The sequence below is a fragment of the Ahaetulla prasina genome, chromosome 5 (assembly GCF_028640845.1).
Source record: "Ahaetulla prasina isolate Xishuangbanna chromosome 5, ASM2864084v1, whole genome shotgun sequence".
Taxonomy (NCBI): domain Eukaryota; kingdom Metazoa; phylum Chordata; class Lepidosauria; order Squamata; family Colubridae; genus Ahaetulla; species Ahaetulla prasina.
Window position 1 is genome coordinate 24878946 of NC_080543.1, and position 25236 is coordinate 24904181.

At 38.2% G+C, this 25236-nt stretch overlaps 1 protein-coding gene across 11 annotated transcripts in view; it reads left to right on the forward strand.

Moving 5' to 3' along the window:
- The first annotated feature begins 16001 nt into the window (after positions 1-16001).
- The window catches only part of ZMYM2 (zinc finger MYM-type containing 2), an 87104-nt gene continuing 77869 nt past the window's right edge, over positions 16002-25236 (forward strand). For 4 of the 11 annotated variants that reach the window (XM_058184470.1, XM_058184479.1, XM_058184478.1 and 1 more), the window contains exon 1: positions 16612-16737. The gene's annotated coding sequence lies outside the window, so the exon portion shown is untranslated. The other 7 variants (XM_058184473.1, XM_058184474.1, XM_058184472.1 and 4 more) reach the window with 7 other exon arrangements.

The window sequence follows — 25236 nt, forward strand, 5'->3', positions numbered from 1 at the left end:
GAATGCAGGAAAATAAACAAAGAAGTAGACATTCGCCTTGTAGATTATGATATAATCCAATCACAAAATCAACTGAGCATTGTCAAAGCCACATTGCATTTTGCATAATAGTTCCAGATAGAGCAGACCTTATTCCATCAAAAATGTTAAGATATCTTTCTGGACACCACTGTCAATCCCTAGATTAAAAAATTGATGATTAAATGCAGAAGTAAGCAATTCTGTTAACAGTAGCCATCTTAACTGTCATTTAGAAATAGGCTTATCTGCTATGTGATTTTATCAATGTATTTTGATCATACATTCCATGATTTCACTGAATTATTAGTGTATTTTATTAAGTGTTAATTTTTAGCTGGAAAAACTAGCTGGATATAAAAGACTCTTTCAGGTTTACAACTTAAAAAGATATGACACAAAATTGGTGGGGGGGGAGAGAGAAAAGAAAGAAAATCAAGAAAAAACAGTGTAAGAATATAATTAAGGTATGTTGCTAGGATTAGTGTTCTACAACAGTCCTTTTTATTCACCTATTCCTTCTGGCAACTCATTGTCACATCTAATCCAATCCCTCACATCCTGGACATAAACTGTTTCAACTCCTACCCTCAAAACGACGCTATAGAGCAGTGCACACCAGAACAACTAGACACAAGAACAGTTTTTCCCCAAACGCCATCACTCTGCTAAACAAATAATTCCCTCAACACTCTCAAACTAGTTACTAAGTCTGCATTACTATTAATTTTCTCATCATTCCTATCACCCATCTTCTCCCACTTATGACTGTATGACTGTAACCTTGTTGCTTGAAACTTTATGATTTATATTGACTGTTTCCTAGTATGATTTGATTGCTTATTTGTTCCCTATGACTATCATTAAGTGTTGTACCTTATGATTCTTGATGAATAGATCTTTTCTTTTATGTACACTGAGAGCATATGTACCAAGACAAATTCCTTGTGTGTCCGTTCATACTTGGCCAATAAAGAATTCTATTCTATATTCTATTCTCTTTTTTTTTTTTTTTGCAAAAAATTTTTATTTTTCCATAATAATTCCCACAATTTGACCAGTGTACAATACAATCACTTATCCAACAATCAGTCCTATACTCAAATTATACTCAGTCAGGGCTGCTCGACTGCCACTCCCCCCTTTAATCCTTTCTTCCCTTCTCATCCTTCTTAAACTTCCCCCACCACCTTCTCCTCGCTTTCCTACTTCCCCTCCTCTTTCCCACTTCTCACTACCATCCTTTCTAACCCTCTATCTTCTCCTTCTCCTCCTCCTCCTATCCTTTCTTCTCCCTCCCTTCTTTACTTTCTTCCTTCTTTACTCCTCTTTCCTTACCCTTTCCCTTTGGGAGTGTTTGCCGAGCAGTCCCGACATTACACCAATGGCAACCAATCAATTTATAGTCTTCCCCTTCCCCGCCTCCTTCCCCCCCCCCCGAGACTTCCCAGAACAGAATACAGGGTATTGTAACTAACAAACATAATCTAAAATATAACATAAAACATATTCCATTTCACACCATCACACTATCAATTCCCTTCTTTCTTAAACTAATACATAATAATTCCTAACTTCACTCAAAAACTAATTGATATTTTTTAATCTGATACTTATTTTGAATATAATCAATCCACTTCCTCCATTCCAATATATATTTTTCTTGTGTACAGTCTTTCAAGTAGGCAGAAATTTTTGCCATTTCTGCTAAATTTGATACTTTACTAATCCATTCTCCAATTGTAGGTAAGTCTTCTTTCTTCCAATATTGTGCAATCAATAATCTTGCAGCAGTTATTAAATTCAGAATCAGTTTTGTCTCTATAACAATGCAATCTGAGATTATTCCTAATAAAAAGAACTGTGGAACAAACTTGATCTTCTTTTTCAAAATGTTCTGCATAATCCACCATATTTTAATCCAAAAGGCTTTAACTTTTTTGCAAGTCCACCATATATGATAATAGGTAGCATCCTCACAATCACATCTCCAACATTTTGCTTTCACATTTGGATACATACATGACAGTTTTTTAGGATCTAAATGCCATCTATAAAACATTTTATAAAAATTTTCTCTTAAATTTTGTGCTTGCGTGAATTTAACATTCCTCACCCAAATTTTTTTCCATGTTTCTAACATTATAGGTTGTTGAAAATTTTGTGCCCATTTTACCATACAATCTTTAACCAACTCCATTTCTGAATCAATTTCAACCAATACATTATATAATCTCTTTATATGCTGTTGACCTTGATCTTTTATTTGTTTTACCAGATTATCATCACTTTGCCTTATACCAATTTTCTGATCTATTTTCCATCTAGATTGCAATTGTCCATACTGGAACCATGTATAATTTCTTCCTTCATCCCTCAATTTCTCCCTAGATTTCAACTGTAATTCCCCTTTTTCCATAGTCAAAAGCTCTTTGTAAGTGATAACTTCCATTTTTTGTAATATATTTATATTCTCTATCATATGTCTGGGGACACATCTCTAGAATATAACTTAGTATAATATTCTAAAAAAGCTTTTTTAATCAAATTTTGCTGATATACTTCCTTACCTCTATATTCTATTTTATCAATTATACGTCGTTTCTGTTTCTTTCTTAATAAATATGCTAACCACCTTCCAGGTTTATTAGAATTATTAAACAAATTATGTCTTACATATTGTAAATTAGTTGCCACCTGATCTGCCATTAACATATTAAATTGACCTCTTAATATATTTATTGACTCTTTTGTTTTACTATCTCCTGGATTGCCTACCAATAACTGCTCCTTCCTTTTAATTTCCTCTTCTAGTTCTTTTCGCCTTTTGTGCAGTCTATTTCTATATTTATTATTCATCTCTAATAAAATTCCCCTCATATAAGCTTTACTGGTGTCCCAAACTATCTCTATAGGTGTCCCTTTATCCATGTTCAAAGAAAAAAATTCCTTCATTAGAGTTTTACATTCATTTACATTTTGTTCATATTTAAACAAGTTCTCATTCATCCTCCACGACCTCCTGGCCTCTTTTTCCCGATCTAGCTCAATCCATACCGGGCTATGATCAGACAAGGTTCTAGAACAAATTTTTGTCTTCTTCACTCTGAAAAACAAATCATTAGTAATTAAAATGAAATCAATCCTAGAAAAAGATTGATGTCTGTCAGAAAAAAATGTAAAATCTCTCTCTTTTTCATTGCGTTCTCGCCATACATCTCTCAATTCTAAATCTTCCATCAAATCAAAGAATGCCTTTGGCAGTTTTACACGATTGGAAATATTTCTAAGACTTCTTTTATCTTTCTGGGTATCCATCACTCCATTCCAATCACCCATTAATATATAAGTTTTATAATCCCAAGATGTTATTCTTTTATGTAAAAACTTATAAAATTTTTCTTGTTGTTGATTTGGTGCATAAACTCCTATTAAAAGTATTTTTCTCCCTTCCAATAAAAGTTCAATAGCAATATATCTTCCTTGATTATCCGCTTCAATTAATGTTGCAGATAGATTACTCTTTATATAAACAACTAGTCCATTCTTCTTTTCTGTAGCAGATGCAACAAAATGTATTCCCAATTTCGAATTTATCAAATATTTCTGGTCTAATGTTCTAATATGTGTTTCTTGTAAACATACAATGTCATTTTTAAATTGCTTCAAATAATGAAATATCTTTCTTCTCTTTTGTGGTGAGTTTAATCCATTGACATTCCAGGATAAAAGTCTAATTGCCATTATCAGCAATCGGAAACTTTTGAAGCACCAGCCGCAAATCATATCTTTCTTTGGGCCTTGCTCCTCCCACTGTTTCCGTCTTGGTAATAGCAGATTGAGCCTGTTGAGCCTTTTCTTCTTGTTCCTTGCGTTTGACAGCTGCTCTTGTCATCCTTGGCTCTTTTGGAATCTCTGATCCCATCTTAGACACATCCAACGCTTGTAAACGGTCTTCTTCCATTACTATCACTTCTTTTTCTTTAATTTCACCTTCCTTTCTCCTACCATCCGGAGATGGTGGACTTCAACCTTAAGCACATAAGCATAAAACTCTTGTGCTTTACTGACTGTATTAAGACGATGTGCTTTCCCTTCATAGTAAACTATTATACCAATTGGGATGTCCCATCTATACTCAATCTGACGTTTTTTAAGTTCGTTCACCAAAAAAGCAAACTCCTTCCTACCTCTCAACATTTTGGGGGGAATTTCCTTTAGTATTAAAATATCTTGGCGGCTGCTTGAATCTTGTCTCCTTTAAAAAGCTTGTAAAATCTCATTTCTCACTGTTCTAGTAGTAAAATAAATAACAATGTCTCTGGGAAGATTTCTTTGTCTTGCTATCCAGGAATTCACGATAAATTTTATCAATATAAAATGCCACATCTACTGGCCGAACTGCCAAAATCTCTGCAAAGGCCTCCGAAAAATTTGCTTCAAATTCTCATTTTACATTCTTTTAGTCCACGGATTCGTAAAGCAAGTTCCATTGCTCTATATTGTACCAAAACAATTTCATCATCAACTTTATCCATTTTACTTTGAACTGCCTCAATCTTATTTTCCAATTTTAAATTAACTTTCTTTATTTCTTCTACTTCCTGCTCCAATAAAATCACATTTGATGCCAGACCTTGTACTGCTGACACCAAACCTTCTTTAACTTCTTTATTTCCAGTCTGAATTTCTAACATCTGTTTTTTCATCTCTGACATTTCTTCTGTAATTAATTTAAACTTATCCTCTATCTGGGAAGTTTGCCAATTCATAGCATCGTTAAGAGATTCTTTCATAAATTCTTTCAGGTTATCCTGAAGTGCTTCCAAATTTAGTGATTTTGTATCTGCTGTATGTGCTGGAGAGACTCCCGGTGTTAATGTTCCTGGAGTTTTTGTAGCAGTTGACTTTAATTGTTTTGCTGCCATCTCTTAAAATTTCTCTTTAACTTAATATTACGTATAAACCTTTTAAGTCTTTTTTTTTTCCAGTCTCAGTATCTCTTCTCCCTTCTCATTACAATGTTTAAAAAAAAAAAAAAATTTCCAGCTGGCCTCAGCAATAAACAACAGACAGTGAGACTTGTAACACTTTCGTTTTCAACTGTGTAGCTCATTAAAGAACGATCGCATTTTCACTTTGAAGTCAGATCCAAAACTTAAAAAAAAAATAACAGGGAATTGATTGATTACTTGCTTTTATAATTAGAGCTCTCCTGTTTCTGTTCAGTCCGGTATTATCTTCTTTAAGTTAAAATTGGTCCCGGCTAATATTACGTATAAACCTTTTAAGTCTTTTTTTTTTTTTTAAATCAGTCTCAATATCTCGATCTCTTCTCCCTTCTCATTACAATGTTTAAAAAAAATTTCCAGCTGGCCTTCAGCAATAAACAGCAAACAGAGAATTGTAACACTTTCGTTTTCAACTGCGTAGCTCATTAAAGAACGATCGCCATTTTCACTTTGAAGTCAAATCCAAAACTTAAAAAAAAAAATAACAGGGAATTGATTGATTACTTGCTTTTATAATTAGAGCTCTCCTGTTTCTGTTCAGTCCGGTATTATCTTCTTTAAGTTAAAATTGGTCCCGGAAGTTGGTCGCGGCAATTAGGTCTGCCGGAGCAGGAAAAAAGCCTCAGATCTGGAGCACTTTGAAGTTCTGAGGGGGCTTAACCCTTCGAGCCCCCTGGTATCTTCCAGGAGCTCTAGGGAAGCTCTACCTCTACTTCTTTTTGCTCACCACCGCTTCTTCTCCCGAAGAGGGGGGTTTCCGAACTGCTGGACAGCTGATTGTCGCTGTCTTAGCAGTCCAACATGATCCAGAGGTTGGTGACCAGAAAGATCACCTCCATTGCCAACGGAGCCAACCAGGAAGTCTATATTCTATTCTCAAAATTCCTTTTACCTATTTAATTAACCATACCTGTAACAGCTCTCAATTGTCCACTATGGAAAATCTGCCCCCAGATAGAATAGTCCTCAATTTACAACCAGTCACTGAGTGATGAGAATCAGTTGGAACCCACCCCAACATACTTACAACCCAGTTCTGAGGTTCCAATAGCTGCCCCCTCCATGGTCTCATGGGCATTCGGCAAATAGCTCACATTTACAGCTATTTGCAGGATCCCACAATCATGAGATCTCAATTTATGATACTTTTTATTTATTTATTTATTTATTTTATTTATTTATTTTGTCACACAGTATATATAAGTATAAGCATGAAATAATTATACAATATATAAGCATATATATGAGTATGAGTATGTAATAACTATATTAATTGGATATAACGAAAGGAAACAATAGGACAGGAACAGTAGGCATGATTGTGCCCTTATGCACGCCCCTTACAGCCAAAAACTGGCATTTATCTCCAATTTTTGGCAAAAATGCCCCATAGTAAACAATGGGTTTATTAACAACTGTGAATTCATTTAATTACCTTGGTGATTTGCTTAACAACTGCTGCAAAATCAGGTTAGTGACCTGATGATCTGCTTTACTACCGTCATAATCTATGACTGTTCCATCATGGTTGTAAGTTGTATCTCACAAAGTAGACAAGAATAGTATTCAACTGATTATATCAAGATCTCTGGGACTTCTACATTCTTTCAAGTGTCCAATCTGGAGGCCAGCTAAACTCAAATAATGGGGGAGAAAACGGATTCCCATCTACCTGTTATTCACAATGAAGAAAACAGGCAATATTGGAGTCACCACTGAACACCATCATGAACAGACTGAAATGCAGACTTGGAATACCAATCATATCTGTAAGATTCATAGTATTTTATAAGGTAGTATCCTTCATTGAATCCATCATTATTCTGTTAATCAATGATGATTGAATCCATCATCATTATGTCCTTAGACATCTGTTAAGCACATTTTTATAAGCATTTATATAATCTTTTACAATAGTAGTTATCAGTGAATAATAATAATGAAATAGAAATAAAATATAAAATTTTTAAAATATAAAAAGTAAAATTGAAATTGAAAGATTATGGCATAAGCTAGCAAATGCTCAGTCTTACATATTGAAAAAAAGAACCTAAACACTAAGTACAAGCTTGATGGACATTACCTTACTGATGACCCCCACCCTGTTAAAGATCTTGGAGTTTTCATATCAAATGATCTAAGTGCCAAAGCCCACTGTAACTACATCGCAAAAAAGGCCTTAGAAGTTGTAAACCTAATCTTGCATAGCTTCTTCTCCAAAAACACTACATTACTAACCAGAGCATATAAAACATTTGCTAGACCAATTCTTGAATACAGCATGACTGTTTGGAACCCATACCACATTTCTGACATCAATACAATTGAACGTGTCCAGAAATATTTTACAAGAAGAGTTCTCCACTCCTCCGAATACAACAAAATACCTTATGCCACCAGACTTGAAATCCTGGGTTTAGAAAATTTAGAACTACGCCGCCTTCGACATGACCTAAGTTTAACTCATAGAATCATCTATTACAATGTCCTTCCTGTCAAAGACTATTTCAGTTTCAATTGCAACAATACACGAGCACACAATAGATTTAAGCTTAAAGTTAACTGCTCTAATCTTGATTGCAGAAAATATGACTTCAGTAACAGACTTGTTAATGCTTGGAATACACTACCTGACTCTGTGGTCTCTTCCCAAAATCCCCAAAGCTTCAACCAAAAACTATCTACCATTGACCTCACCCCATTCCTAAGAGGTCTGTAAGGGGCGTGCATAAGCGCACAAACGTGTCTACCGTTCCTGTCCTATTGTTTCCTTTCGTTATATCCAATTAATATAGTTATTATATACTCATACTCATATATATGCTTATATATTGTATAATTATCTCATGCTTATGCTTATATATACTGTGTGACAAAATAAATAAATAAATAAATAAATAAATAAATAAATAAGCAAGCAAGCAAGCAAGCAATCTGTTGTGGTCCTAGTGGTTAACAGACACTGGGTATCACACCAAAAATCTTGGATGGAACTTATAAAATTCAGGTGCATATGGAGTTGTGCAAAGGCCTTTCTGGTCATAGCTAACACCTGCTCTCCAAGAAGGAGTTGATGTCCAGGAAGATACTAAGATAGTTATCCACCCTGAAGGGGAAAGTGATACCCCATCCAAAATCAGAGATTGAAGATTTTGCAATATCCTTCCCCCAGGAGTGGGGAGGGAATGGGGATTTTGCAGTATCCTTCCACTGGAGTGCAGTGGGAATGGAGATTTTGCAGTACCCTTCCCTTGCCACACCCACCAAGCCACACTACGCCTACCAAGCCATGCCCACAGAACCGGTAGTAAAAAAATTTGGATTTCACCACTGGCTTACTTTCTAGGACCCATCAGATGGAACTCTTATAGACAGGACCTGTAGCATGTCTCTCCTGCCAAAACTGATGGAATGAATAACAGTGAAGAGGCAGTCTCATGCGCTATAGCTTTAAAGGTCAAAATTAGCACCTTGAATTTGAACCAGAAGCAAAATGTTGACCAATGCAGGTCACAGAGCAGAAGTATAAATGTTTGTCCATCTAAGGATCCACATAATTGCCTGTACTGCCACATTTTTCCACTAACATTTTCTGTGTTGATGGTATTAAAATTGACTGAGAGTTCAAGTAGAATCAAGATGAAAGTACTACCCATCACGTTTTAGAAAGCATTCAAAAAGATGACCAATGTGTTTCTCCCATGTCCAGGCCTGATCTACTTCACCCAGAAGTAGATGCTGCACAAAATACCTTCTGCATAATCTTCCCTAAAAAGGGAGGTTGGGCACTGAACAGAAATTGTCCAACATGTTTGGATCCAGTGATGGTTACTTGAGTAAACTAATGTCTCTTTAAGAGGCGAAAGGGCAGTCACCTTTTAAGAATGAATCACTGCCAGAATCCATCTATATGTCCCTTCCCGAGCAGTTTTAGCTAGCTAATAGGGGCATGCATCTAAGGAGCAGATGGCAAAACTTCATAAGGACTCTGTCCACTTCCTCAGTCCAACAGGTTCATACCATTTCCAGACAACAGGGCAAGAATGTGTCCCAAGCATCTCTACTGAACCTATAGCACCACTGGTATCTAACTGGGAATGAATTCAAGTGGTTTTGTCAGACATGCTCTGAAAATTGATCCACCTGGCCATGAAGGTAAATCCCTAGGTTCCTTTTGGGCTCCCTTTGCCAAGAGGGCTCAGATCACCCAAAACAAGGTTGCTAGATGGCAATCTGCAGATGCAATTTTGAACACTTGTACCAAAGAAAGAGTACAAAGGAAGAATGAGCTTCTGGGTTTGTTGCAAAGAGTTAATATATTGAGTGCAAGCTGTATATAAAAATTATTTTGAACCTGTTCTTGGTTGGTAGCACTGATAGGGAAATAAATTCTAAACCTATATTAGGGTTTTAGAGCCTCAGAAAAATATAATTGATTAAAAAAGATTGCCTTAAGATTTAGCTAATCATGTTCCATCAGCTTCAGTTCTCCCTGAACTGTAGGACAGCAAAGAGGTAAGACACCAGCTGCTTGGACAGTTACATGTCAGTCAAAACTCTCAATGGCTGAGTTCATACATAACACTAAGCTATTACATAATTAATTATGCAATCCCCTCTTGCCCTGCTACGCTCTGTTATTGTGATAAAGAATAGCATGTTCCTATGAGGGATGAGTTAAGAATGTTTGGAATGTATGCCAAAAGTATATACTTAAAACAAGATCTCTCAAAGTGTGACAGTTAAACTAGCTGCCCAACTAAAGCAAACAGGCACATGCATAGGGCAGCAGTGACACAAGGAAGATGCTGAAGGCAGATTGTCATTTTAGTGACCATAGCAAAGATATATAATTTCATGCTGTGCAGGAGAAGGTGATGGGGATAAGCCACTCCTGTATTAGTAAAACCACTTTGAAAGACAGTTTAATATGAGTGACAATATAGTGTTGGATGATGGGCTTTTTGGGTCCCGTGGTACTAAGTATGCTATAGAGGAATAACAGGATTTTTCAGATTACCAATTATCAAAGAGTAGATGAAAGCCTTTGGGATGCTAGTTGCTGATGCCATTATGCAGGAAAATGTAATGTGAAGCTGCAAAGACAGAATTGCAGTGGGAATCTGGAACATAATGAACATGAACATGGGCAAATTCAGCATAGTGAAAGATGAAAAGAATCAACTTCACACTGATATCTTAGGCATCAGATACGAAGTGAAATGGACCGGATCCATTTCAGTCAAAATCCCTTCAGTCAAAAAAAATTATACTGTTTACTACTCGCAATATGAAAAAGATTGGCAGAGCTTTCATAGGCACTCCCCACAAGCCTTGCTTTCCCACTTACCCCAGGTCCCCAGGTTGGGCCTGCTTTCTCACCCCATCAGGGTGAGATTGTCCCAGTGTCGGAGACAGTGTGGTTTTGGAATGGGAGAAACTGTCCGACTCAAAATCCACCAAGACAAAATGGGTGTGGGTGTTTGGGCTACCCAGGTCTGGCAGTATTTATTCCCACCCCGCTCTGGGGCCAGTCAGAGGTGGTATTTGCCTGTTCACCGAACTGCTCAAAATTTCCCCTACCGGTTCTCCAGAACCTGTCAGAATCTGCTGGATTTCATCCCTGAAGTAAGCCTTTTCTATATGGTAGGACCTATCTTCTGGAACATCTTCTCTCCTTAGGTAAGATTAGTCCCATTCCTTATGGCCTTCCAGAAAGGCTTCAAAATGTGTGTGTGTGTTAGCACACTTGAGTACCAGTTTTCAGCAAGCTGGTTGTATTGTAGTAACATTTTTCTTCTCATGGTCTGTTTTATTCCTATTACATTCGTATTATTTTAATAAGTTTGTAAAATATTTCAATTCCTGGTTTTATTCAGAGATGGGTTTCAGTAGGTTCTCACCAGTTCTGGAGAACCGGTAGTGGAAATTCTGAGTAGTTTGGAGAACTGGTAAATACAACCTCTGACTCGCCCTGCCCCATCTATTTTCTGCCCCGAGTCCCAGCTGATTGGGAGGAAATGAGGATTTTGCAGTATCCTTCCCCTGAAGTGGGGTGGGAATGGAGAGTTTACAGTATTCTTCCCCTGCCACGACCACCAAGCCAAGCCCACAGAACCGGTAGTAAAAAAATTTGAAACCCACCATTGGTTTTACTGTATACCTTCCAGTCAAATAAATGGGTTATATAAATTTAACAACCAAATATTTTCTATTAATTTTCTAATTAATGAATTTAATCATGGTCTGCGTAGCAACCAAAACCTGCTACTTCCGTAGCATCTCTATCTACTATTTTTATTTGGCAAATGCTGTTTCTTTTAATTTTTACTTCCTACCTTTACATCAGTAAATAATACTTGCATGAGCTGGGGTATGGGCATAATAATTAATCTAATATTGCTTTTGTGTAAAATTGTTTTTTTGCCTCTACTTCGTTCTGCCTATCTGCCCTCTAAAATTCCTTTTCATTTTTCTCTTTCAAAATTTGAAATTTTGCCTGAGCTACATTTGTTCGTTATTTCTGAATGCAAATACCTGGGGTTTTTTCCCACATTGTTCTAGATTTCAGTGAAAAATTTAGTAAATTTAGTTCTATTTAGAAAATTAAAATCACTATACCCAACTTTTGCAAAATGTTACCTAAATATATTTGTAGCATCTAAATCTAACACATATGTACATTCGAGTTTGCATATACTGTACATATCAATGACGACACTTAGCAAATTATTATTTATGATAACTGAAAACGGATCAGTTAAAAGTGAAAACCAAATGAATCTGTCCTGGAAAAAAATATATATTATCAGATACTCAGATACTATAAAACATTGTTTCAAACTTTTTTTCTCTCAGTACCAGTTTTAAAAACTATGGAGGACCCCAAAGGAGTACTTCTTTGAACAGGTTATATTTATTGATATTTAGTGTTTAATTTTAATATTTTATTATTATCCAACATAGCCTGGTAAATAAATTTGATCTTAGGAACCCCTGAAATGGTGTTGGGAGAACCCCAGGGTCTTTGGATCACATTTTAAGAAACATTACTACCATGTAAGTTATTCCAGAATTACTGTAAGTTGAATATTACTTTAAGTAGAATATTTTATTTATCATATTTAAGAAACACCTATCTCCCCCAAAGATACCGAATTGTTAATTTTTAAGATTTAAGAATATCCTTGTGGAATATTTTCTGTAACTCAGACTAATTTCATTACAAAAATACAGCTTCTTTAAATAACTTTTCCTCTTCACATTTTCCATACTTAACTGCCTGTGCATGTTATTTGACCTACTTTTTTCAGATAAACAAGGTATATTTATTTTGCTTGTTAAATATGTGTTCAATTCTCATGAATACTTAAGTTATTTTTATACAAATGTAGACTTCTCAAACACAAATCAAAATTAGACATACTGTTCAAATTTAGGATCTAGTCATCAGAGTGAAATAATAATATATCGTATTAAACTGTTATTTTCCCTTGGCTTTTTCAGCAATATAAAAGATAGTTTAGTAAGTCTGCAGGCCTATGGATGCTTACTTGGATGCAATCCTACTGAAAATCATATAAATATTCTGAAGAACAAGACCGCAAGCTGTTTAATCTAGTGCTGAACCAGTCACTTCTTATATATTTAGTTTATTTTTTAATTAGATGTAAGAAAATGTATTACTTAATCTGCTTACATTTAATCATTTGGCACATTTGTATAAATGATTGAAACTTGGCTTGGCTATTTTTTAAAGTTGCAGTCTAATGGCCAAGAGGTAAGTTTGAGTTTCATTCTATTTAATCACACATGCACGCACCCAAAACAAGAAAGGATAAAGCAGAAGTTATTGTGATTCCAAAGGATTTTCATTCTGTCCTCAGAAAAAGATAAAATTTTGACTAAAGATGAGATGTATATAAATACCTCTCTTTCCATTATTTGCTCTAAAAATCAACTAAGGAAGAGAGTAATTTACTCTGCGGGTCTGCTCAAAGACTGGATACTTTCAGTCAGAAAATCACTGTATATTATTCAGGAAATGAAAAAATAAAATGTCCTCAAATATACTTCATGGATGTCCCTTCAGTATGATGATCATCCATGTTCTAACCATTGATGAAGAAGTGGTTGATGAGTTTTATAATCAAGTTAAATTTGAAATTGACACAAGCTATGTGCTTGTGATTAGAGCTTAAATTCCGAATTCAGAAATTATTGAGGAAAATGTAATTGGAAAGCATAGTTGAAGAAACTGATATGAAGCAGAACAATTCATCAATTTCTGACACTCCAATTATTTCTTCATAGGTAACAAGTCTTCAATAACCAAAAAGTGTATATGGACATCACCAGATAGAATATATAGACCTTAAATTTAATACATTATTTCTAAAAGTAGCTGGAGAATGATAAAATGACCACGCTGAAACTTTGGATGCAAGTTCCAGCTCCCGTAAAGAGTCTATAATGTAAGAAAGAAAAAGATGACGGACTTCATTATAACAGAAATAAGTGCACTGTTGGAAGATCTGAAAGGCTAGGTTTAGGATAGATCATACTGAATAGGGTCTATATAAATAATGACTAAGTGTGAACACCAACTTGATGAAATATAATAAATCAAATTATGACTTTTGATTTTTGTTACTGTATTGTGTGAACCTAGTATACCAGGCCAACAAGCCATTAAAAGAATTCTAGTTTTGTGTGCTATTTAGTCACTAGCTGCAGAATTGAGCTCAAAAATAATTCTGGAAAAAGTGCATGTCCTAAGCATTCAAAAGTAATCACAGTGAAATTCTATATTGTTCAACTTCTGGCAGATTACTCATTTTTTTAAAAAAAGATCAATTACTGAAGCAGGTAATTGAACAGAATAAAATTATTAAGGTGCTCTATTCTGGCGTTGTTGAATATCTTGCTTTGTTGAGATCCTGTGGTCTTCAGACTTCCAACTTATAGCATCTTTTACAACTGCTCTGGATTCACTAAGTCAACATTTATGAATACTGGGATCTTTGTGAGAAATTAGAATAAATTTAATATCCTGTGATGCTCATATTTTAAAATACCATTTTGTTGTTCTAAGTAGATCATACATAAATAATTGCTTCCATTACTCAAGATCCAAAGATTCACTCAAGATCCAAACTCTCTCTCTCTCCCCCTCCCACCTCTCCCATGTGCCATGTGGTCCTGTCCACCATTAAACCATCTTTCTAATCAGCCTTCATGTTTCCGGGTCTTTCTTCCCACTTGGAACTGAACCCAGATGGACATTTCTTTCAACAGCCGTGATTTGGACCCTTCACTATGGTTTAAAAACAAGTAACTGAGTTCATACAACACTATAAGCTGGCGTTGACTTGGCATGGAAAGTGTTTCTTTCCATTTCCATTTTGAATACATCTACTCCTTTGATATATATTTTTAGCCTATGAGTGGAAGAATTATTTTTTTTTAAAAAGTATCCACTTAGGAGCAAGGGGCAACAATAGAAATCATTGCACCTCTGAAAGTTCCCACAATAATTCTGGATAACTGGTTATTTCACCAAATAAAAGATTAAATGTCCATGTAATGAAATCAGATTGATTCTAAACAAAACGTTAGCATTTCGAAGTTATTTCAGTGTTTTTATGCAGAGAGAACAAGTAAAGTGTTGGATCATAAATTAACTTACAAAATCATAGTAAACTAAAATGTAGCTTTGATTTGATCAGGACACTGTGGTTAACTTATGGTTTAGTGTCTCGGTTGTTGTGTGAATACCAGTAATTACTTAACCAAACCATAGTTAACAAGTAAGCATGTCAAACATTGTCTTGGATTTAAAAAAAAAATCAATGTCCAAAATGGTCCTAGTATCCTGTGACTGTTTTAAAAAGTCAAAATTCATCTCCAAATAAGTTATAGGCTCTTTTTAGTACAATTTAAATTGGACTTTCGCATTTCAAGTCGCGAAGAAATACCTTTCGCCTAATCCTATTAATTACCAAGTGAAAATTCAAGTTTTCACCTGGGTGAACAATCTGTGTTCTAGACTTTCTTCTACCAGTTTCCCAAATGTGCTAAATCGACAGCTCGTATTTGGCTAGACTTGCTGGCTCTAGTTGGCGTGGCTGACAGCGCATTTTGATGGAGCGGCCGCTCTGCGCGAAGAATGGTCGCGTTTGAGGCGCATGAAAATTAGCGTCCGTTCCCCGGTTATCGAGGGCAAAAGAGCGAATTAAGAACTGTACAAACTGCTCCCTCTATTGCCTCCCAAGTAACCGAGGGAGCCGGCAGAGCGAAAGCTTGTTCAGGCGAGGCGGAACAGGGTCCAGTGGCTTTCACCCAGCTTCTTTCTTCACGCCTTTCTCCAGGGAATAAATACTTTGTGTACGGAATTGCTGCAAGGTGGAGCGAGAAAGGAAAGGCGGTGGTGCTTTTTTCCCGCTTCTTTCCTCCCGTTTTGTCAGGGGAAGTAGAAGTAAAATGGGAGACGACGTGGGTTTTACCAACCACACCAAAGCCTGAGGACGCCCCCGTTGTTGAGGAGCGGGCGTCAATCCCAGGGCTAAGGAAGGGGGAAATCAACCACGCAAGGGAAGTGCGCATCCTCCATTTTGGTTGAGGGAGGGTGGGGAGCTTGGCTTTCTCTCTCCTTTGCCGCCCTGGCAATGGCCAGTCCTATTCAACAGTCGTAGAGCGTTGCCAAAGGCGCCCTCTGCGCTTTGCCTCGATCCTGAGGCGAAAGGCAGTGAGAATAAGCGCCTCACAAAGCCCCATATTGGCTTGAAGGGGTCCCAGGTTCCCTGCAGCAGCTTCCGACAAAATGGAGGACACCACCATTACCAACCATTACCACCATCACCACCAGGAGCCGTGCTGGGCTGCTTCTGAGACGCCTTTTTTCTTGACTCGGAATAGTTGGGAGCGCGAAAAAGAATCCTCCTAAAGACAGAGACCCTTGTCCTCGGAGAAGACTCATAGGCTGCCCCCTTCTTAGGTTTGGGACTTGGTTTCTATTATTCTGCCCCCACTTAGAAAGGGTTCCAGATCCACAGCCCAAGGGGGGGGGGAGCATCTAAAACCCGTTGGCTTTATTGCTGTATCCCTCCTTGCCGCCTCACCTCAGAGCTTGGTGTTCAAGCCCTGCTTTTTACCCCTTGTCCTTGTGGCATTAATTGCCCTGTGGCAAACAAATTAATGGGCTAAAACACCTTCCTAGCTGATAAATGACATGGGGACTTAAGAGAAGCCATCGCCCTTTTCCTGGGGAGGGGGAAGAGAGGCAGCACAAACTTCTGCATGAAACTATTCAGCAGCGACGCTAACCACCGGGATCGCAAACCTTCCCCATCCAGTTGAAAGAAGCAGAGGTGCTGCAGCTGTTGGTGGTGGGCAATGCAATTCGGGTTTTCTTTAACCTGGTGGAACCAAAGGAGGAGGGACGGGAGGCGTGCGCGGGCAGCTAATTGACAGAACCTTCACGCAACCAGCGACGGCGGCCGTCGATAGATGGACAGTTTCTCCAATGGTTTTGCTCGACACCAAAGCCCTCCCTCTGGGAAAGCCAATGGGCGGGAACACTAGGCGGCCTTTCCCCGGGCTCGGATGGTTAGGTTTTTGTCCCTCCTCCTCCCTTTCGCCAGCAGCAGCGTTTAGCCCGGGACTGGACCGAGATAGAGTTGAGGAAGCGTTGGCGGAGCCACGGAGGGTGCGTTTTACCCGCAGGCGGGCGGGCGGGCGGGGGTGGGGAGCGACTTTGGCCGAGCTCGCCGAGGGGAATCAGAGGAACGGGTCGAGGTAGAAACAGCGGAGCCGGGTTAGACGAACTGGCTTGAAGCCCAGCTGCCCTTTCAGGGTGGGGACAGGAGAGCAGACCAGCCGCGTCTCGGGAACAACCCGGGCTAAATACCCCGCTGCGTGTTGTTCTGGCGGCGGCTGCCGCTGCTGTCCGTTCCCCCCCTTTTCCCGCCAGTAGAATTAGGAAGGCAAGAAAGGGTCAGCGGCGGGTAAGAACCGGGAGGGCGGCAGCCCGGTTACGACGCGAGACAGGCGCTTGGGCAGACATGCGGAGAGGGCTGCCGTGGGGTATCTGGGTGCGTGCGTGTGCAGTGGGGGGGCGCCATGTCTCTCCGCCCGGCTTTATTTCCAACTGCCTCCTGGCGGGGGGGGGTTGTTCCCCGTCTCATCGCGATTCCTTCTTCCCTGGGGAGGCGGCGGGGGAGGAAGAGTCGGCAATTGCGCCCCGCGTTGCGCTCCGCGGATCCTCTTTTCTCCCCTCCCGTATTGTTTGGCTGGGTCTCTTTAATGGCGGCCGACTGGAGGCGGGAGTGCTGCCAGCAGACTGCAGGGGGGCGGGCGCAACTCCCGGGGCAATTGGCAGAAAGCGGGGTCCGGGGGGGGGCAGATTTTCGGCTCTCGAGTCGCGGGGGCGGGAAAAAAAAAGGGAAGGGAAGAGAGTTGAAGACTCGCTCCCGAGAGTTTTGAACCGCGGAGCGGGGGAAGAAGGTCTGGGTCGCGGGAGTTACTGGGCTCCACGGTCTCAACGCGAACAGCAGAAACTCCTGTTTGTTGCCCGTTGGGGGAGTCGCGTCCGAGGAGGGGAGACCCCCCCCGACCCCTTGTGGGTGTGAAGGGGGCATCCGTGAGGCGCCGTCCGTGGGCCAAGAGGCTCCAGGATCCCTTTGGGAAGGGCACCTAGAGGGGCGCTGGGTACCAACTCCAAAGCAACGGAGGCCACTCCGTCTCTTGCCCATTGGGAAGGGCGTCTCCTGGAGGGGAAGATGGGAAGGCATGCCCGCTACCCCCTGTAGATGCCCTCCTCTCCTTTCCTTCTCTTTCCCCTTGACCAGCACCTCTTTTCCCTAGGCTGCGGGCCAGTTTGGCGCAGCCTTGGCAGAGCCTAGCAAGGCGAAGGAGCTCCCATTGTGAGTGCTATTTATATATGTTTTCCTGCCTCGGGAGGCGGAGGTAGAGCACCCATTTTTGGCACGAGGGCTGGGGGTGGGTGGGGAAAAAGAGGAGGTGCCTCTCAGGGTATGTGAGGGGGGGGAGACGCGGGGGAGAGATGGTTGGGTGCAGCAGCTGCTGCTGCCCTAGAGCAAAGCTCCGGTAATGGCCGGGAGGCGACTCCACCCCCGCGGGGTGGGCTCTGTTGCTGCAGACATCGCTCCTGCAATACCAACACTGGCAAGCAGACGACGGGCTCCTGCTGCTGCTCCTGCTTTGCCCATCGATGGGGTGGGGTATCTCTCGAGTGCCCTCTAGAGTTTTTGGAGTGTACATTCAAGTGACATATTTCACTGATTTAAATGATTTCCGTCCGAACTCTGAATCCCCCCCACTCATACACAACCTTATCTGACCTATTTGGCAAGCAGCAAGGAGAGGACTTTGAAGAGAGAACCCACTTTGGGGCAAAGGTCTGCTTTTAGTCATTCTTCTCTGGGTTTGGATCCCACAATTTTCCCCACCTCTTTTCCAAATGGATTGGAGGTGGGAAGATCAAACCATAGGTGGTTATTATTATTATTATTTTTCAAGTTGTAGTGGTTCATACAGCTATCTGTGTCAGCCTATTTTCCCTTGAAACCTTTGAAGTGGTTTCGAGAATTCTGTGGGCTGTTGTGTTCAGTTGTGTCTCATATTTTCAAGATGAATGCAGTTGCTTTCTTTGAGCAAAACCTTTATATAGTAAGTCTCTCCTTGCATTCTGAAAACTTTACATTTACTGGTCCCTTCCCCTTCATCTTACTAAGAAGAGTTTGGAATCCCTAAATGGCAGTTACTTGGCAAAGGCCACCCTAATAGAAACAACTATATGCCTATTGCCTGATACTGAAAATAATAGTAGTTTTCAACATAGTCTACATGGAGGATTATTTAATATCTCCTAAAGAAACCACTGGTGATATTCCAGTATCTAGAACAGAACAACAATTCATAGGAAGCTGATTCTTAAAAACTGTCAGAATTATTTTACAATTATAGATTGTAAAATTGTAATTTCATGGGCATACAGATTAGATGGTAAATCTGTCTTAATAAAAAAAGGCCTCTAAATTTGGATAGAACATAGTTAAAGTTTTATCTTTAATACTAATGTGAAATCATATGAAGATTAATGTACATGTTATTGTTACAGTTCAATTACATATTAGGCCAAGGCCCTGCTTAACTTTTTTTAATCTTAATCTTTTCTTAATCTGAATTTCTTACTCTTAATTCTGCATATTTTTAGCAGTATGTAGATAACAAAGGATGAGTTACTTTTACTAGCACTTGTTTATTTTGCTCTCCCCATGCTACAAAGTGGACCACAAAAAATAGCTGTTGCAGCCCTAGGATTAAAAAAAAAACCTCAGCTATGTCAAAAGAATAGATGTATTCAAAATAAAAATGGGAAGAAACACTTCCATGCTTAATAGTTTATTTTTTTAATGTGCCATACAAAGCCAGTTTTTCTATTTTTCAACAGTGGTGTATAGCTTAGTATGTTGTGTGAGTCCAACCAATTTGTTTATTTAGTATCAGTAGATAAACAAATCTTGAAATTAAGAGACTTAATTTGTTAATTCCAATAAGAATTAAGCTGTTTTGAAAAATTATGGTTTGCTAATTATGAAAGTTGAGAAAGCAGATGGAAATATTGGATAAATACAGGAAATAAAATTTGGTCAGTTCTAAAGAAATTTTACATATTACTTAAACTAGAAAACATGAAAGTCTTATTGAGGTCTACATATATAATAGTTACAAGTGGACAAAAGAGTTTAGCATGTATACAAGTCTGCCTGCAACATACTCGTCCTTTAAAACCACTATGTATTATGAGATGGAGGGTTTATTTTTGCTTGAAAACGAGTAGAAGCTGACATGTATTTCAGATCTTTGGTTTGGTTATTCTTACATTATTTCATTATATTATGGGAACTTCTTGAATAGAAATAGCTTGCAAAGATTAGTTGGTCATACAAAATGTTCAATTGAATATTTAACTGAAAGCAGAAATAGGTTGGTGCTGTTGCATTGTACCACATAATCACTTGATTTGTTGATTTGTTGGTTTTGGTTTATTCAGTAAGCCATTAAACCAACAATTTAACTTGTATGTAGCTTTGTATTTAAAATTAGCTTTAAGTTTCTGGTAACATTTGGCATTTTCACATAGAGTATTGAAACCAAATGAATATATTTATGCAGAAATCAAGCATGGGTCTACTGGAGATCCTGAATATCTAAGAACAGGTTTTATATTTACTGTAGTCATAGTCTACTAATTCTCTTCAAAAGTTGAGTGAATGACAGGCAACATAAAAGTTTCATAGAAAGTCTCTTTTGACTTATTGTACATGTAAAAATAAAACTCATCTCCACATTTTACTTATTTTTTAAGGCAGATTATTTGTTTCAAAATAAAACTTTGATTCTCACTTGAGAATTTATGCTGTAAACTGTTGATTCTTTGTTCTTCCTGTCAGAAGGAATAGTTAAACAGACCTTAATGATTTTGTGCAACATGTGTAAACTGGTTAGTCTATCTTGCTCTTTTCTAAGAGATAAGAATTATAAGTAATCATTTGTTCTTAAAGTGATTCTGGCTTAATAGAAAAGGAATAAAACAGAATTCCTAGTTCTCATATAAAGTTAAATAAACCCCAGACTGACATGAACAAAAATCAATATAACTATATAGCACCTGAATCTACAACAGTTGGTTTTTGCCTTACAACCACTTCTTTAATGGTGGTTTGGAGCCACGACATTGCTGAAAAAAGGACTTACGACATTTCCTTTAAGCTTTAATCATTTAATCACCCTCACGGCCACATGATTCAATTATCTTGGCAGCTAGCTGGCATTTATGTAGGTTACAGTGTCTTGCAGTCCTGTGATCATGATTTGTGTTCTTCCCAACCAGCTTCTGACAAAGTCAGTGGGGAAACCTGGATTTGCTTAACAAATTTGTGAGTCACTTAATTGCGATCAGTGACCAAAATTCTGATCCTAATTGTGATCATACGTTGAGGACTACATGTACTGTGTTTCTTCAATTTGAGTTATTCCTAGTCCAGTTTATAGGCCATTTCTGCACACATCAGTGGTGGGTTGCTCAGACAAACTGATAGTGGTGGCGGGAGGCTCCACCCACCCACCCAGACATCATCCAGAACTTTATGCGCAGAAGCACCATACACTAGTGAAGAAGTGTGCATGCCCGCACACTACCAATAGTGAACTGGTAGCGCTGGGATTTGAAATCCACTACTGGCACACATGCACTCTCACAACCTGGAGTAACAATTTATTTGCTAATATGAGCTCTAGTTTTAAAAAAGGTAGTTTTAACACTCATATTACAGAGTGAGATAGATGATCTATAAATTTAATAAATAAAAACACTTTTAGTCTTTAAGGCACCATAAATTTAATTAGACAAGGATCAGGTGATAGAAGAAAAATTTCTGCCTATAACTCAAAAGAGTTTCAGTCAGTTGTAATAAAATGTCCTTGTTGAAAGTGGGCAAGATAGCACTGTTTAATTCTTATAGGTACTATGGATAAGCAGTGCATAGAGCAGCTGTTTTCAGATTGTCTTGCCCAAACTGAAGTGTGCTTTTTAGAAGTTTTGATCCATACATGGAATTAAACAAGATTGTTTTCTTCCAGATATGGCCCTAAATATAATTGGAACTGGGGTTTAGAGCAGAAAAAGTAAATTATGAACTAAACAATGATTAATGTAGGAATGAACTGATTGGCTGTGCCATCAGATGGGAAGCCCTGGATTGGGGGACAACACGATTTTTTTCTGTCCCCCCCTCCCCGCCTCAAATTTTTCCACATTTTTCCCCAGGCCTTCCCATCTATCCATGCCTGAATACAAAGATACTGACTAGAGAAAAAGGAGAGCATTGGGAAGCTAAACAGGTGAACTGGAACATGAGTCATGTGGGAGAGGAGGATGAGACACTCTAACCGTCCCCTACTTGCCTTATGAGACCTCTCCGGATATTTTTCTGTCAAGACAATAATCAAAATGGGTCTTGATTGTGCAGAACTTCAAAACATACGTTTTGGATATGAAGCAAAAATACATTTTGCAAGTCCTTTTTTCATTTCATTAAGCCATATTGAAAGCTGACAAGATCATTGCAGTAAGAAGAGGCATACTAGGTGTGAAGAAAGGAGGAGGAAACAATTCTTATTATGCATAATTCTTCCTCCATAAAATTAGGATACCCCAGATTTTGTTTTAACTGAAACCAGAACAACCAAGCATTCTGCATTTGCTTTGGCTAATCAAAAACACTTCAGCAGAACTTCCAGGAAACTTGTTTGTTTCATGTTCAGAAAGAAACTTTTCATATCTGTTAGATAAACAAGCCTGAGAGGTGGTGACTGGCCAAAGATCACCCCAAGAGTTGCAAGGATAAGTAGGAACTTAAAAATGAAATTTATTGTTGTAACAGTCTATTATTTCAAGTTTAGCTAAAACTTTAGCTATTTCTAGAGCAACATTAAAATGTTGCGTTATAAGCACCCACCAATTTTGATTATAAGTTTTACTGTAATTATGAACATATAGTCATATATTTATATACTTACATTTTTAGCAAACTTTAATGTGAGTACACTCATGTTTAAAGTCACCGGACAGCATGGTAATTATATGTAAAAATATTAATTGTCCCATTGCTCTTTGAACAGAAATTCCCGAATAAGTCAGTGAATTGGTCACTCCATTTGAAGGGTTTGTAGTGTGACATCTTTTAAGATGTAATGAACATTATTTGTTTTTGTTCCCGTGTCCATTCAAGTCAGTTGAATGTGCTTGTGAGTTCATGACCATCAATTGTGTTGTAAATGTTGTACCTTGATGAACGTATCTTTTCTTTTATGTACACTGAGAGCATATGCACCAAGACAAATTCCTTGTGTGTCCAATCACACTTGGCCAATAAAATTCTATTCTATTCTATTCTATGTTATTTATATATCCACTTATTTATGAAATGTATACGCCACCTCAATCCGCTAGGACTCTAGAATAGAATAGAATAGAATAGAATAGAATAGAATAGAATAGAATAGAATAGAATAGAATAGAATTTGTTATTGGCCAAGTGTGATTGGACACACAAGGAATTTGTCTTGGTGCATATGCTCTCAGTGTACATAAAAGAAAAGATACGTTCATCAAGGTACAACATTTACAACACAATTGATGGTCAATATATCAATATAAATCATAAGGATTGCCAGCAACAAAGTTACAGTCATAAGTGGAAAGATTGGTGATGGGAACTATAAGAAGATTAATAGTAGTGCAGATTTAGTAAATAGTTTGACAGTGTTGAGGGAATTATTTGTTTAGCAGAGTGATGGCCTTCGGGAAAAAACTGTTCTTATGTCTAGTTGTTCTGGTGTGCAGTGCTCTATAGCGTCCTTTTGAGGGTAGGAGTTGAAATAGTTTATGTCCTGGATGTGAGGGATCTGTAAATATTTTCACGGCCCTCTTCTTGATTCGTGCAGTATACAGGTCCTCAATGGAAGGCAGGTTGGTAGCAATTATTTTTTCTGCAGTTTTAACTATCCTCTGAATCCTGTGTCTGTCTTGTTGGGTTGCAGAACCGAAGCAGACAGTTATAGAGGTGCAAATGGCAGACTCAATAATTCCTCTGTAGAACTGAATCAGCAGTTTACAATAATTATAATTATATAATTATATATATATATAAAATATTATATATATATATATATATATAATTATAATTTACAATAATTATAGAATGATACAATAGAGTTAGAGCAATACTTTTTTTATTTTTTATTTTTTTATTTGCATTTATATCCCGCCCTTCTCCGAAGACTCAGGGCGGCTTACACTATGTCAAGCAATAGTCTTCATCCATTTGTATATTATATACAAAGTCAACTTATAAGCTGGTACAGCTTAAGCAAAATAGTTTCTCAACTAGCCTCAAGTTTGAGATTAAATTTATATTTAGTTTATTTACTTTTTTTAACTAAAACAATGCTAAAACTCAGACTCCACTAGAGTCAGGGTCAATCACAAAACAACAATATAAGAAACTTAATGTTTGATAGACCTTAAGGCAAAGCCCACAAAAATGCTGAGTTCATTGATATATTACCACAACATGTTCATATTTTCAGTCATCAGGCAATACCCATACCTAATGGGCTACCAATATAAGCATATTAGCCATATCACAAATGTGTTGCAGACACAAATCAGAAACTAAAAGTACATGCAGTTAAATCATTTAAATTGATATGTCCAAAGAAGATGAGTTAAAGTTAACTAAATTGCAAATGATGTCTTGTATTCCTACAGGGATATTTAATCAGCTGATATCAGGGAAGGTGATTGGGGCAAAATCCTGCAATATTAACAGGGATTATTTGAAATTTTAGAAGATCGATAGATCTTTTGTATATGAACTCTGCCATCTATAGGCTGCATGCTTGACCATCCGGGATTCTTCCAGGCCCCCTACCCATCACAATGGGATGGCTTTGGGAAGCAACCAGTGACATTTTGAAAAACAGAAGGGTACTGCCAGTCTTGAAGGAACATGCATTACCTCTTTAAGGATGCCATTTCTCAGTATGAATAACCTTTACTTGGTCTCCAATCTCCTTTTTTCTTCATATTTTTGAGTATAGGTAGGGAATCAGCTATAGAATATTTTAAAGAAAAAAGATTATCTAGATCCTTTTCAGTCAAGGTCCAGAATCTGGTTATTAGAATCCGGATACAGTACACAACATTTGGGCCTATTGTGTGCAACCGTTAAGTGAATCCAGTTTCCCCATTGACTTGGATCGTTGAAAGCTGGGAAGGTTGCAAATGGTGATCACATGACCTTGGGACCGCAACTGTCATATACAGGCCAGTTGCCAAGCACCCACCTTGTTGATCACATGACAGTGGGGATGCTGTGATGGTTATATGTGCAAGGACTGGTCAAGTCACTTTTTTAGTGCCATTATAACTTTGGCTGCTAAACAAATAGTCAAGCACTAATTATGTGCTGACTATGTCCAAAAAAGGGACCTTGTTCAGCTTTTTAGGCTTACCTTAAGGCCGTGATGGCAAACCTATGGCATGCGTGCAAGAAGTGGCACGCAGAACCCTCTCTGGGCACACGTGTCATTGCCAGCTGATCCTCCGGGTTCTGTC